Source organism: Panthera onca, chromosome A1 (assembly GCF_046562875.1).
Source record: "Panthera onca isolate mPanOnc1 chromosome A1, mPanOnc1 haplotype 2, whole genome shotgun sequence".
Classification (NCBI taxonomy): domain Eukaryota; kingdom Metazoa; phylum Chordata; class Mammalia; order Carnivora; family Felidae; genus Panthera; species Panthera onca.
In genome coordinates, this window is record NC_138339.1 from 50,951,924 (window position 1) to 50,967,589 (window position 15,666).

The 15,666-nt window shown below is 43.1% G+C and overlaps 1 long non-coding RNA gene across 2 annotated transcripts; it reads left to right on the plus strand.

Moving 5' to 3' along the window:
- The first annotated feature begins 1,845 nt into the window (after positions 1–1,845).
- LOC132680930 (uncharacterized) lies at positions 1,846–5,653 on the plus strand. Of its 2 annotated transcripts, none has more exons than XR_013555381.2 (2): positions 1,846–2,511; positions 3,677–5,653. It is a non-coding gene; the product is annotated as an uncharacterized LOC132680930 (long non-coding RNA). The 2 variants fall into 2 exon arrangements; XR_009610761.2 differs by having other exon boundaries at positions 5,066–5,653.
- The last annotated feature ends 10,013 nt before the right edge of the window (positions 5,654–15,666 follow it).

Here is a 15,666-nt window from a genome sequence, read left to right on the forward strand (position 1 = left end):
CTTGTCAATTTCTACCTGGGTGCCTCAACTCGAACAGCAAACACCAGATTCTGCCCACTTTGCAATCTAAGAGTTTCTTCTCTTTTTAATGAGAAAAACCATTTTTTGTTTAATAAATTATACAGAAATGGGTTTATTATTTTGTGACAAAAATGCAAAGTATGATGAATTATTAACCTCTTTCAATTTATTCAAATTTTTTAAATTTTATTTTTTTAATTTACATCCAAATTAGCATATAGTGCAACAATGATTTCAGGAGTAGATTCCTTAGTGCCCCTTACCCATTTAGTCCACCCCTTCCCACACGCCCTCTAGCAACCCTCTGTTGTTCTCCATATTTATGAGTCTCTTATGCTTTGCTCCCCTCCCTATTTTTATATTATTTTTGTTTCCCTTCCCTTATGTTCATCTGTTTTGTCTCCTAAAGTCCTCATATGAGTGAAGTCATATGATATTTGTCTTTCTCTGACTAATTTCACTTAGCATCATACCCTCCAGTTCCATCCACATAGTTGCAAATGGCAAGATCTCATTCTTTTTGATTGCCAAGTAATACTCCATTGTATATAAATACCACATCTTTTTTGTCCATTCATCCATCGACGGACATTTGGGCTCTTTCCATACTTTGGCTATTGTTGATAGTGCTGCTATGAGCATAGGGGTGCATGTGTGCCTTCAAAACAGCACCCCTGTATCCCTTGGATAAATACCTAGTAGTGCAATTGCTGGGTCATAGGGTAGTTCTATTTTTAGTTTTTTGAGGAACCTGCATACTGCTTTCCAGAGTGGCTGCACAAGCTTGCATTCCCAGCAATCTAAGAGTTTCTTGACTCCATCCCCTTTATTCATCTCTTATCACTCCCTTGGGATGATGAGTGTCCCAGTTGGTCTCCTGAAGCCTAGAGTGTAGCCCATTCTCCTCTGTGCAGCTGGAGGGATTATGTCACTCCTTGCTCCCCCAGTGCCCACATACTTACAAGCTCTCCGTGGCATCCCACTGCTCATGGCATCAAGGCCAGAGTTTATCAACATTACTTACAAGGTTGTACAAGGGCTTGTTCCTATGGTCTCTCTGATCTCATCATGGATACCTCTCTTCACTCACGGCCTCTGAGCCATGCTGCATGCCATGCTTCTTCCAACCAAAGAGGCTTAATCCAACCTTTGCCTTTGTCTGATATGGCCATCCCTAAATAACACTTATTCATCCTGTGACTCTGAACCCAAACACCACTTTCTCTGGGATGCTACTTTCCCTGACTGAACCAAATACAGCCACCATGGGATTTCGGGGCACCATGAATGTCTCCTTCCTAACTCTTGCACTTGTCTTATACTTTTGTGCCTGGTTTTGTAATTATTGCTTGATGTATATCTCCTACTAGACCCTAATATCCGTGTGGGCAGGAACAAAGTCTGAATTTACTCTTCCACTTATCCCAGTGGCTACCCCAGCACTGCATGTCCTGTAAGTGGTACGTGAAAGTGCAAATAGTCATTGAGTGAATAAAATTGTGTCCCTTTCTAGAATTGTTCCCCTTAAATGTCTCCTGATTACATTCTATCTGAAGATACACCAGATCTTATCTGGGCTTGCCCTTAAATGATTCCCCATTGGCTGCAGGATAAAGTTAAGCCTCATGCCATACAAGCCCTGTCATGATCTTGACCATTCTCTGGGCTCATCTCTTGGCCTCACTGTTGGGAACTTTATGCTGTTGCAACCCAGGCCTCCTTCCTGTTTTTAGCACACATCATCCTATGTCATACCTTTGTTCCTTGTGCAGACTTCACTCAGATTCACTGACTGTTAACATTTCGCACATTTGCTTTCTCTCTCTGTCTATATGTGTATGTGTGAGTATATGTGCACTTGGGGGAGGATTTGAGAGTAAGTTGAAGCCATCGTGACACTTCGCTGCTGAGTATTTCAGCAACTGTCATCTAAGAATAAGGTCATTCTCCTCTATAACCACAACATAATTATCACACTTTGGAAATTTAGCATTAATAGAATACCATCATGCAGATTAAATTCATATTTTCCCAATTGTCTGAGTAATGAAATTTATAGCTCCTTGTTTTATTTTGTTTTGTTTTCCCTCATCCAGTTTTGCTCCTCCCCCATCCCCTGTTCTAGGTCTGGTTTGCTGCCTCTACTTCCTCATTTCCACTCTGATTTCAGAAAGGGCAGAAGTTTCAAGCTGTACATCAAAACCTGTTTCTTCTATCTGAGCACAGAGCTTGTCCTCATTCCGGGCGCCCTTTGAAGTTGGGTGTGTGCCTGTGTGGCCAACTTCTGATGGGTATAACCTCCAAGGTCAAGGTTTTTAAGAAGTAGAGAGATCTCATCTGCATTCTCTCCTTTTACCAGCTGAATGTGGACAATGAAGATAAGGCTCTAGGGAACAGTGGAGACACAAGATAGAAGGAGCCCTACGTCTTCAAATCACTGGACAGAGGAAAGTGTCACGCCAACCAGGGACACATGCCTTGGGTTGTTAGGTGGGTAGAAATAAGTTTCTATTATGTTTGAGCCCTTATACAGCTGTGGATCTACTTGTTACAGCAGCCAGTATCACCAAATGAAGTTAAAGATCCTTCCGTGGAAAGGGAGTGGATGGATCTTCTCACCCAGAACCTCTTACCTCAGGGGAGAAAGAGCAGTGCAGGGGAGGCTCGGATGTCACAGGCCGAGAAACAGGTAGTCCCAGGAGCTAAAGCCCTGGGACAGAGAAGGAACACCACTAGATACAGGAGCTCAGCCCACAGGAACTCCAGTCCCGGGTCTCTGTCTTCCAACTTCTATGCATGCTTGTGTCTAACTATGCCTTTGTGCAATGAGGAGTCCATTTCTTAAGTTGTACCAGAGAAATTAGTCAACACAGCGGCTTTTTTCTAAATGCAGAAAACTAACAAAATAGAGAAAATCCATAAAAGTTTGCTTTGACAATATGAAGATAATATAAACAAAGAATTACAGCCATTATGTGAACTTCTCATTTTGTCTAGTTACTATGCAGCACAATAAGAAGACTTATCATTAAATATGTCAGATTTGCTTTGTTGTCAGTTTTTTTGATCACGACGCCAAACTTTCATCTTGAATGTACAGCCTGCATTGCTCATGCTGCAGCTCACAGCTTAACAAACTAGAGTCAAACTCACTATCCTCTATCATAAACAGCTTTATGGCTGAGTAAAATTTGAGAACATTTCATCAGTATTTACGTTTTATGGGTTTTGTCAACTTGCTTTAATTTTCGACCGTGTGGACTGAATTAGAAAGATGCTAAGCAGTGAGACTGTTGCTGAGCCAGAGATCTGAGGCTTTCGAGGGATCCTTTGGTCTTAGCAAAGCCTGGCTGCTTCATGCCACACTCCTGGTCGGTCAGACCAGGCTGAGGTTTGCCCATCAGTCTGACTTTGCTTCCAAGACCTCCACATCTGCTTACATTAAATTAATTGTATATATTACTTGCAATATTGTATATATTAAGTGCATAATAATATACCAACGTTATTAAAGTGTTCTGGCAAAACTACTCTATGTGAACAGAGGAAAATATCACAGTCCAATACCAGATGATGCTAATAAAATAATAATAACAGCATCCAACACTTACTGAGCAGATACTATGTGCCAGGTACTGCCCTAACTGTTTTTCAGCTTAATGAATGTTTACAGTAATCCCAGGAGGGAGGAAGAGTGGCTCATTACTTCCTCACATAAATTTTGAGACAATACAGAACTTCCCGAAGTCACAAAGCCTGGCTAGCTAGGGCTAACCCATAAATGAGGTAAGTAACCGTACTCACTCCTTCCAACTTCTCTTTTACTACACTTTCTCCTTTACTACATCTTGAGAAAATACCAGTCCTGGCTTAGGTGAAAGGGAGAGGGAGGGGGATTTGTATTCACTGCTCCTCACTGTTCATTGAAAACTTGGGGAGTGTTGACATTGTTGTGGGGTGAGGTAGGAGAGCTCATATCGCACCTGTTCAACAATGATATATTCAACAAATGTATATTGTATTCAACATGTATATATAAGATAAATATAACACACACACACATAAAACAAATATATGTACATATATATTGCTCGGTGCTGAGGACAATCTTGTTCTCAACAAGCTTATGATTTCCTTGGGGAAGGCTGAAGGGTGAACAATTACAATACACTGGAAAAGTGCTGTGATGACAGGAGTGTGGGCCTCTGTGGGAAGGAACCTCTAACCCAAATTTAAGGGCAAATGGGGAAGGCTTCCTGGAGAAAGAGGCATCTATGCTGAGACCTATAGGACAGGAGGGAACAAAACAGGAGAAGAAAGAAGGCAAGAAAAGAGAGTTCCAGGCTGCGGAAGCAGCACCACACTAGCCGTCTGTACCAGGAGAGATGGTTACATACGGCCCATTGACACTACACTGGCTTCACCAGATGAAGCGCTAAACAGCCCTTTCCAGAAAGTTTTCTCCTCTCTACTACAGGGCCTGATTTTCTCGACATTGATCCATTGACAAATGTTTCTATCAATAAACCAATCAGATTTATTATTTACTACACAGAAGGCACCGGGTGAGGCCTAGAGGAGACTTCCAAGAGCTCTGAAACTCTGCTTCTATTTTCAGAGTTTACTGAGTGTGGGTTTGGAACACTCTCAGAGGGAAAAAAAAAAAGAGAGAGAGGGAGAGAGAGAGAAATTTAATAGTAATCCAGACATCAAAGGAGGAGGAAGAATGATAGGAGGCTGAAACACTCAGCCTGGCTTTAGACCCTCACTCAGCCACACCCTCACTATGCACGCATGCTTGAGCTACTCAACCTTTCTGAACTCCGGCTCCCCATTCATCGAGTGGGAAAAATAAAAGGTCCCTTTCAGGAAGATGGCAGGGATTAAATAGGGACCGCCTGTACAGCACCTAGCATGCTGCCCAGCACAGAGCAAGCTCTTGATAAATGTCTTAACGATGATCATATTATTATAATTTCCGTTAACTCGCCCCATAAATACTTGGGTGCCTCCTCCGTGGTGCCTCTTGTACTTTTTATTTCAGGACTCCTGGGTTCATGACACACCAACCATCACCCCAGCACCCGACTCCTCTTCTTCCATTGGACTCTGCCCTCAAGCCTGCAGCATATAGCCAAAGAAACACAACTCATGAGCCCTGGGGAAGCTGGTTCGCCTGTCTAGAAGCCGTCCTCAAAGTCTCCTGGGCACTTCCCCAAGTCTCCCCGGCCTGTTTGTCTCTGCACACACAGATTGCTTTCTCCTGACCGCTTGCAGCCCTGTCTTTACTTGGCCATTAATTGTACATCATCCCTGACATCTTTTACCGTGTTCTGCTATATTTTTATTTATTATTGATTCTACACATGCCTAACATTTGCTAAGTCCAAACCATGTGCTGACAGCACTTAGCAATGGTCTTGCTGAAGGGATAAAAGACTATTAAATTGGGTTGAAACATCTAGTTTTAAACCGTTATAGAGTGCATGCTCAAACAGAATCAGGAACCAAAGGCATATTTGTTTAAAACAAAAAAACAAAAAACAAAAAATGCTAGCATCTAGTCAATTACCCAGTAAAAAACAAGACTCATGTGAGAGTTTTAAAATAACAACACTGAAGGCAACTCTTATTTATTTGTTTGTTTGTTTAATTCATGGATGATGGTGAGGAGGTCTCCTGTGTTTTTAACCCCGGTGCCTGGGGCAACCGGAGCACCATTCGGAGAGGCTGGAGGATGACGGGAGAGCAGGTATGATGGTGATGGTGAGACACAGTAAGTTTAAGTTGCAGACAAGTTAATTTCAAGGCCATAGTAGGCCACACAAGTGAAAATGTCCAATCAAGCAGCTGGCAGTCTGGGAATGGAGTTGAGGAGAGAGGACAGGGCAGAAGTGGATAGAGGCATCCTTCCCAGAAGAGATGGCCACACTTTAAGCAGAAGTCTTTTGGTGCCAGACATCCAAGGAAGGGGCACACATTTACCAGGGTGAGTAACACATCGCCAGGCCTCCTTGGACTTCTTTGCCCAAATTGGAGAAAACTGACTGAGACCCAAGAGGTCTGGGGCTAAAGCCCCGAGGGCTTACCTTTGAATTTTCCTGTTCTATCTTAAAACATCCTGTGAATTTTCCATTCCACTCCACAATACACAAATAATATTTTAAATTACTTTTGAGTAAAACTGACTGTGATGGATGACAGGTGGCATTTAGCCTGTGGCTTCACATAGGACAAATTATCCCAGGCATAAGAGGGAGTTCACACTTCAGCTTGAAAAGCAAGGCATTCAGCAAGGAGCCAAGTGTTTGTTTTTGCTTTTGTGTTTTTCCCCCTCTTTGGCAGGGATCAGATCATGAGATTGGCTAGCCAATTAGCAGGGCAAGCATGGGAGTGAGTGGAACCCCAGACAGGGAAGTTTTGATGAGGGTGAGGCCATCAGGAAAGGTCTGGTTGTTGAAAGGGTACGTAGCTGAAGGGATTGCCTGAGTTACATCACGTTTTGGGGCCTTACTGGACAGACTGAGGGATGCCAGAAGGGAGAATGAAGTGTTGGGATCTTGGGTCTTGGCAGTGTTATTGACCATAAGTGGAAGGGGAGGGAGAATGACCGGGGCTAGGCCTTCAGGGCGCTGTTTGCTTTGGGGCTATGTGAACCAAGGACTCTAGAAGGTTCTCTGCAGGGCCACTAACAGGCTGAGATTTCTCTCCAGACTGGAAACAGATTGCTGGAGCTTCCGTCCCACGGCATATTTCACTAACAGATTGGGTGCGATCTTCCCTGAGATGGGGGTGTTTCAAAAGCAGAGGAGGAAAGGGAAGCTGGAAGTGGGGGAAGGCAGCCTTCAGCTTCAGTGTGGCTTCAGGACAGTTCTTGCAGATGTGGGCAGACCGACAACTGCCGGTTCTCTGAGCCTCTGGAGATTTAGCAAACCTGGGACGAAGGTGGGGGCAATGCAGATTATACAAGAGGATCCCGAGGGCCTTCTGGACACAGAGCCTCGCTCAGGATGGGTTTACTGTGCGTGTGAAAGGCACATATTTCTTTCCTTGCACCAAATTAAACCAATTTGATCAAAATTTGTAATGCAGAAGAGCATAATTAAATTGAAGATTTTAATTAGGCACAGTTTTGATGAAACTTAACGGAGCCGGCAGGAATACTCTTGCTGTCTATTAGACATAATCCTGCCTGGTGAAGAGCTCTTTAGTTGACTGTCTTTAATGACTGCCCAGCACTCAGCCTCCTCACTGGTGCTCCAGCCAGCCTAGAAGCAGAGAGGTGAGAGGGGCCTGGGGAGAGGAAGGAGTGGGGTGTACATCCACAGGGTGGCAGCTCTTCTCAAAGGAATGGTGCTGCTAAACTTTGGGGGTACCCAATTATCCCCTTTTCATCTGTCACAGTGGAGAAATCGTGCAGAATTATGTTGAGGGCAGTTTCACAGTAATGAGTCAGGAAGGAGAGGGCTCCCCACAGCCTGAGAGGAACCTCTGCTGGCCTTCTTTGCTAATTGCTGGCACCTCTCAATGACACTTCACAAAGCTAGAATCTTCCACCAGTGTCGGGCAGAAAAGACCTTAAAGAAGGCCTCCCTGGGGTAAAGATCTGGGAAGAGCCCTCAGCCTGCCTGCCCAGACTTTCATAAACACTGCATCGCTGAAGGAAGGAAGGAATGAACAAAGCAATTAATGAATAAGTGATTCACCCTGGAACTCTGCTGACAAAGAGAAGGAATTAAAAAGTATGGGCTGGTCATGGCTGCTGCCTTTTTACAAACAGTGCCTGGGCTTCAGAAAGAAATACTCCCTTTCTTTCCTCATCTCTCCCTTCTTTCCTTTATCCAGCCAATTTTCTGGAGGGCTTCTTGTAGCAAGCATGCTCCCAGGCATTGTATATTTTATGGCAAGTATGTAAGGGTCCGTGTTCCCTGCCCTTCTGGAGCTACCAGACTACTGGGAGAGAGAGACAGTAGGTATATAATTAGGAATTAGGAGAAACTCTGAGAAGGAATAACAGAGAAGTCTTACTCTGGACGAGGCCAAGGATCAGCAAACCCCAGCTGAGGGGCCAAATTTGACTGATGCTTATTGTCATGAATAGAGTTTCATTGGAACGCAGCCACACCTATTCATTTGCATTTTGTCTGCCGATGCTTTTGCTTCAAAAGCAGAATTGAGTAGTTGTGACAGAGACCTTATGTCCTGCACAACCTAAAATATGTATCATCTGGCATCTTACGGAAAATGTGTGCCAACTCTGGTTTAGATGGCCAGGGCAGGCCTCTCGAGAAGATGAGATTTAGCTCAGACCTGGAGAAGTTAGCAGGGTAAGGAGTTCCATGCAGGAGGAAGATCAGCAGGGGTGGTCCCACAGTAGGGAGGAGTTGAGAGTGTTCAAGGACCTGGAGGAAGGTCTGTTTGTTTGACTATAGTGGTGATGGAAACACAGGGCCTGGATGAGTTGCAAGTGGAGAGAGGGCCCTTTCACTCTGAACCTTACCATTCAGACCCTGGAAAGGGATTTGAATGTGGATCTAAGTGCCCCCAGAAAGCCCTCAGAGGGTTTTAAGCAAGAGTGTGATGTACTTTTTTTTTTTTTAAATTTTTTTTTTTAATGTTTATTTATTTTTGAGACAGAGAGAGACAGAGCATGAATGGGGGAGGGTCAGAGAGAGAGGGAGACACAGAATCCGAAGCAGGCTCCAGGCTCTGAGCTGTCAGCACAGAGCCCAACGCGGGGCTCGAACTCACGGACAGCGAGATCATGACTTGAGCCAAAGTCGGACGCTCAACCGACTGAGCCACCCAGGCGCCCCGATGTGATGTACTTTTTAAAGAACCTTCTGGCCCCGCTGATCAGAGGGGCTTGAAGAGGAAACCATCCCTGTCTTGATTCGATAAAGCAAGAGACCGTGGCAGCTTGGATCAAGGTCACATAAGTGGAGGTGGAGAGTCATGGGCAGATTTGGAATACATTTGAGAGGTAAAATTGACACAGTTTAGAAATAAATTAAGTGGCAGAGGAGACAGAGGGGAAAGGTCAAGAATGATCCCACCCAGCATTTTGGCTAGAGGGACTAGGGAAAGGATGATACCATTTACTGAGGTTGGGAGAGGAGAAGCCTGGGTGGAATGATTTAAGAGGTCAGCACTTTTTATCCTTCTTAAAATTGATATTCTTGTGAGACTCCAAGTGGAGATGACAGGGACACCATTGGATATATGACCCTGAAGTGCAGATGAGAGGCCCAGGCTGAAGATAAAAATTTGTGAGTCATAGGCATATAGATGGTATTCAAGCAACGGGACTGGATGAGCTCACCTAGGGTGGGAGGTAAAGAGAGAAGGAAAGGGGGCCCATGGCTGATGATTTTATGCAGGCTGCTTAACTTCAGTTTGGCCTGTTACTCATTGGTATTTATCAAAGCACTAGGCTGAGGGTAAATTACTGAACAGACTTAATTAAGGAATATGCTTAAAGAAATGCCATGAGTTATTCTTAAGCATATGCAGCTACTCTCAGATGATCTCCCCCACAAAGGGAAGCAAATGAAGAGCCTTATTTCTCTTCATAAAAACAAAATACAAGTGGCATATGCATTGTTTGAATGGTTTCCTTTTCTGAGCATTTATACATCCTTCTCCAAGTTGACTGATAGTTGAGTTGTTTAAAGTGGTGGTTCTTGATCACAGCTTCCTAGCAGAGTTATCTGACCAGCTGGTTAAAACTATGGATTCCCTGGGTTCCCACCCAGAGTGATTTCGTAGGTCTGGGGTAAAGTTCTAAGAATCTTTATTTTAATGAGGATTTTAGGAGATTCTGATATGGGAAGCCCATGATTTGGCATATGGTAACCATACTTTTCTCTGGTATTTCAAAGGCAAACTTGAGATTCCCCCACTCAAACAACCATATATTCTGAACTGACAATGATCTGAATTTGTGAGCTAGGGGTAAGATATAAATATTGTACTTATGTGGCACCTAGGTGATGCATTCGGTTGAGTGTCTGAGTCTTGATTTCAGTTCAGGTCATGATCTCACCGTTGTGAGATCGAACCCCGTGTTGGGTTCTGTGCTGACAGCCCAGAGCCTGCTTGGGATATTCTCTCTCTCTCTCTCTCTCTCTCTCTCTCTTTCTCCCCTTCTGCCCACCCCCGCTTGCACTTTATCTCTAAATAAATAAATAAATAAATAAATAAATAAATAAATAAAAACATGTAAACATTGTGTGTATGCATACAATGGAATCATGAGTTATCATGTCCCTGCTTGCTTCCTCTTTCTCAACACCTCACTGAGGCCTCAAAATCTTAGTTAATAAAAATACTTCAGCCAACACACACATATATACAACATTCACACATACACATGCAATGTCTTTCTTTTTCCTTCTATTTCCTTCTTGTGCATATGCACATCCATCTGGGTGTGCAGGTGTGTGCACACACATGCCCTCTATGAATCTTTGCCAACACTGCCTAGGTTCAGGTCCTCAGCAACTTTCAATCAAACTATTAGTTTCCTGATCAAGTAACAGTTTCTGAATTGCTCACTTTGCGAGTCCAGTCAATACAAGCTGTAGTCCATCCTCCAAATTGCTGTTGGAGGTATCTTTCTTAAACAAATCTGATTCCTTCAAGCTCCTACTTTGTGAGAAAACCCTCTATTTGGTTCCTCAGTGCCTGTTGAGAAAAGTCCATACCCCTCATCATGACATTCAATGACTGCTATAGAGGGACACCGATCTTCTTTGTGATCAAGGCTTCTTCCATTCCTGATACCAATTCACTCCCGCCCATCCACTCTTACCCATCTACTCCAGCCCAATCACACTTGCTTATTCACACCTGCCCCTTCACATCTGCTCAGTCACCTCTGCCCCTCTACACTGTCTATCAACACCTGTCCACACACATTCACCCATGTACACTTATCTATTCACCTGTCCATTAACTCCCATAAATACACAACTCCATGTCTTGGCCTGAAATTTATTCATTCCTATAAGTGCCTGGTTAGCTTTTACTCAGATACGGCTCAGATGTTCCCTTCACTCTAAAGTCTCCTTCAGCTCTAGAGGTAGAGCATGATATTTTCCTCCTAGCAATTCACACATATCAAACTAGCACTTCGCACATATCTTTACTGAAACATTTACCATGTTGCATTGTGATTATTTGTTCCTTTCTCACCAATCCCCACTTCCTAAATCAAATTGTGAAACTATTCATCTTTATCCATAGTGCTTAGCTCAAATCCAGGCTTAAATTAAACCCTTGATAAATGTATTGAGGAACTTTCCTCCCTGTTGCCTTGCTGTCAGGCTTTCAGTGACTGAGTTCTCGAGGTTGATCATCGTGCCTATCTGTGGCAGCCCATCTTCCATCTCCAATTTGTTGGAGCCTAGGAAAACAGATTGCTGAGCTTCTTAGAATTTGGGGGAAAACAAGGGTCAGAGGGTTCCTAGAGGGCACCGGAGTGACTGCCTCTGAGTAAAGTGCTTCAGCTTTCGTGCTCCCTCTGAGTAAAGTGCTTGAGCTTTCCTGCCACCTCATATCTTGCTTCCTTCTGGGTTCTCAGTTGTGTTGTGGTAGTTTAGGCTCTTGCATACCAATCTTTAGACAATCAGGAAGTGTACATTATGCACACACCAAGTAGAAACACATTTTTCCTTGTCTTCATTCCCAAAAATTAAAATAGAGAACAATGCAGATGAAAGGCCATGAAAACTCACAGTAGGTGGTGTCCTTAACTTAGAGTCCAAACAAGGACTTCAGAACCCGTGAATCCTTGCTATGCTATATATGACATATGTGCATATGCATGTGGATTCTTCTAGGGGTAAGTTTTATAAGCTTTATAAGATTCCCAAAAGGACCTGAGACCTATGGAGTTAAGACCTACAAACTTAGAATATATTTTTGGGTCTTTCTTTTTTCACACCTGTGTTTAAAATTAGCACATGAATCTTAAAAGGCCATGGGAATGTGAATTATCCCAATACTAGATGTGGGCTCCCTTGTCCTCCAATCTTTTCAAGCATCTCCAAACTTGCTTCTTTCACCTACTATTTTATCCTCCGAGCCAGGAGAAAGCAAGGCGGTATCGTTTCTAATGAGTCTTGTAAATAAACCTGACTTCCGCTGTATTGGATCACTGTAAAGCAATTCCCTGAAGCCCAAGGGATTAAATAATAGAGGAAAATACTCTCCACTAAACCATGCAGATGGTAGAAAATATTCTTGCTACGGTAATTTACACAGATTACTCCATGACAAATTGGTTGTTTGAGCCAATCATGTTGATCAGTAAAACACTGTTCAGGTTTTCTCCTGAGTTGAGAAATATTGCAAATGCATTGTGAGGCCCGGGGTCTTTGTTACTGACTCACCAGCATGCAAATGCACTTTTAAAAATGCTCAGTGGTCTTAAAGCCAGAGCAAGCGTGTTCTGCTTACCAAACAGTTGTTTTCAGTCTTCCACATAGAAACTGCCAGGATCCATTTAACATTCTTTGAGCGGAGCTGCCACCAGGGTCACTTGGAAAAAGGACATGAGCTACCACATGGTGGTGGATGACCTTGGTGGTTTCATCTCTCCTCCATCTTCCACTGTCCCCAGTCTGTTCTTCCTCATGTATTTCCATCTCACTGCATGATGTCCATCCACCCACTTGACCAAAGAAGAAACTATGGACACCATCTTGACTCCTCTCTCTTCTCATTGCCACTCCTAAGTCCTGTTGAGTTTACCAACTCTCTTTTCATATCTCCTCAGTTCCTTTGGCTCAGATCACCGAAATCTCTTGTCTGGATGGTAGCAGGGGCTTGCTAACTGGCCTCCCTCCCTCCAACCTGTAACACCTTCTGAAAAACTAGCGCCTGTGTCCATTCCAGGTATCTAGATGTCATGTGCCCATCTCCCTAGTGGTGGGGGTGGATAGTATTTCACATGTCTGTCCATTTAACCCAAGCCTGCATTTCATAATCCACCTTGGGATAGAATCTTGGGATAGAATTCTCTGCTGCAAATTATGGGCCTTTGGAACCATGTTGAGACTATGCTCTCAGGATTCAGTCACTTGTTTCTGTGACGGCAAGAGGTTTAAAGACTCAATTTAAGAAAGGCCTTCTTTGGTAGCAATAGTTTCTTGATTGACTATTCCCAGTCTTCCCCCCACCCCCAGGAGAACTCTTCTTTCCTTTTTGGAGGTCCTGGTGAGACTGTCAGTGAGGGTGTCCCAGTCTTACCATAGAAATTATCTGTGACCCAGACTGGCCAGTCCATGTGCTTCCGACTTCCTGGACCACAGAGACTGGCTCATGTCTGGGCATGGAACCAGGCCAGGCCAATTAGAGTCTCTGGGATTGGTATTTGAACACAGAAAAAGAGAAATCCTCTTTCCTTTGAGGATGCTAACCTGGGAGGATGTAGGTGTGTGGCTGCTGGTAACCATTATGCCATTGGTGAGATCTTATCTGCAAAATGTAGTCAATCAAGACAAGTGATGATGGTGGTGGCAATGGTGGTGGTAGTGAAGGTGGTGACAATATTTATCAAGCGCTACCCATATGCCACCATCTGTGCTAAATACTTTACATGTATTAACTCATTTAATCATTATAGACCTTATACTTATGATTGTTTTTATCATGATTGCAATTATTATTGCTATTATTATCCTTATTTTACAGATGAGAAAACTGACACTGAGGGCTTAAATCACTCAAGGTTTTAAAAAGCTATTAAGCGGGGCAACCTGGCTCCTGAGCCCATGCTCTCAACCATTTTACTTTGCTGCCTCTAGCAGTATTGACCAAAGAGGAGAACAGGGAGGGATACACCAGCCCCAGGACAGTGTGGAGCCCCTGGATCCAGCCATGTCTGAATCCAGGGCTCCTGGATTCTCAGCAGTAACCTAATATATTTCCTTCTTTTCTTTCTTTCTTTCTTTCTTTCTTTCTTTCTTTCTTTCTTTCTTTTACTTAATCCAGTTTGAGTTGGATTCCTATCCCTTGCAACTTACCTAAAATCCTCTGCTTTCCATCATCTCTCATTTCATCTCTTGTCTTACTACTTATCTTATGGAATAATAATTTTTTTAAAATATTAGAACACTGTAAAAATTTGAAGAATATAAAAAGACATCATGAAGATATCTTTAAAGGAGAAGCTATCTTCAGCACTCTCAACAATAGCCAAATTATGGAAAGAGCCTAAATGTCCATCAACTGATGAATGGATAAAGAAATTGTGGTTTATATACACAATGGAGTACTACATGGCAATGAGAAAGAACGAAATATGGCCCTTTGTAGCAACGTGGATGGAACTGGAGAGTGTGATGCTAAGTGAAATAAGCCATACAGAGAAAGACAGATACCATATGTTTTCACTCTTATGTGGATCCTGAGAAACTTAACAGAAACCCATGGAGGAGGGGAAGGAAAAAAAAAAAAAAGAGGTTAGAGTGGGAGAGAGCCAAAGCATAAGAGACTGTTAAAAACTGAGAACAAACTGAGGGTTGATGGGGGGTGGGTGATGGGTATTGAGGAGGGCACCTTTTGGGATAAGCACTGGGTGTTGTATGGAAACCAATTTGACAATAAATTTCATATATTGAAAAAAAAAAAGGAGAAGCTATCTTAAATCATAAAATTTTTGAGATGAGAAGCTTATCATAAAATTTGCATGTGATACAACCAATTCAAGAGAATTACTATCTTTGTTTTCTTCCAGTCTTTTTTTCTAAACATTTGCATATACTCATATGCACAGAGAAGGTCATATATATGTTTCTTCTCTTTCTTTTTTCACTTAACACTATATCACGTGCATTCTCCCTTGTGAAATATTTTCAAAAGCATGATTTTAATGGTATCTTAATTTGCATGTATGCATGAGTGTATCTTTCCGCCAACTTATATAAGCTTCCTAGTGCTTGACTTCATTCCTGCTCTAACCTTCTGCTCTGGAACAGGAAGGATACCAAAGACTGTGAGGACAGCCTTGGCTTCTGCTTGTGTTTCTTGGCCTGTGTCTTAGTGTTCAGGGCCCTGGTGACCAGCCCTAGAACCCACATCAGCCCTCGCTACAGCTCAGCCTCCCAGCCAAGAAAGGTGACTGTCAGAGATGTCAGAGGCAGAGGCCATTTGCTGCTACTCATCCCTCTGCCCACAAGCAGAAGCCAGGAAGACTCTGCAGTCAGTGGGCTGGGAATAAGATATGCACACGGAAAGGTCCAAGCTTCTGTCACAGATCAGCAAACAAAAAGCCAGGATGGCTCGGCAGCTCCAGGCATGATTTATTCTAAGGCATGCAGAGTTACCAGTTAGCACAGTAAGAAACCTCTTGTTCCTGCCTTTTTAGCTCCACACATCAATAACAATTTGCTTGGCAAAGCCCCAGGTGCTGGATCTAAATATGCAAACCGCCAGGGGGAAACACGAGGATAACGTGGAGAAATTAGATTTAAAATATCAAATAAACTCTTTTCGCTGTATCCCTCCCAGTTAATGCTGTATAAAGGCTCATATCGTTTATGAAGCATTAAATGCCACATAAATGACTAGTTATTGATGTGTGGATGAGAGAAAATGAATGGAAAGAGTAAAAATAGCACAACTATGTATGATGCAGAT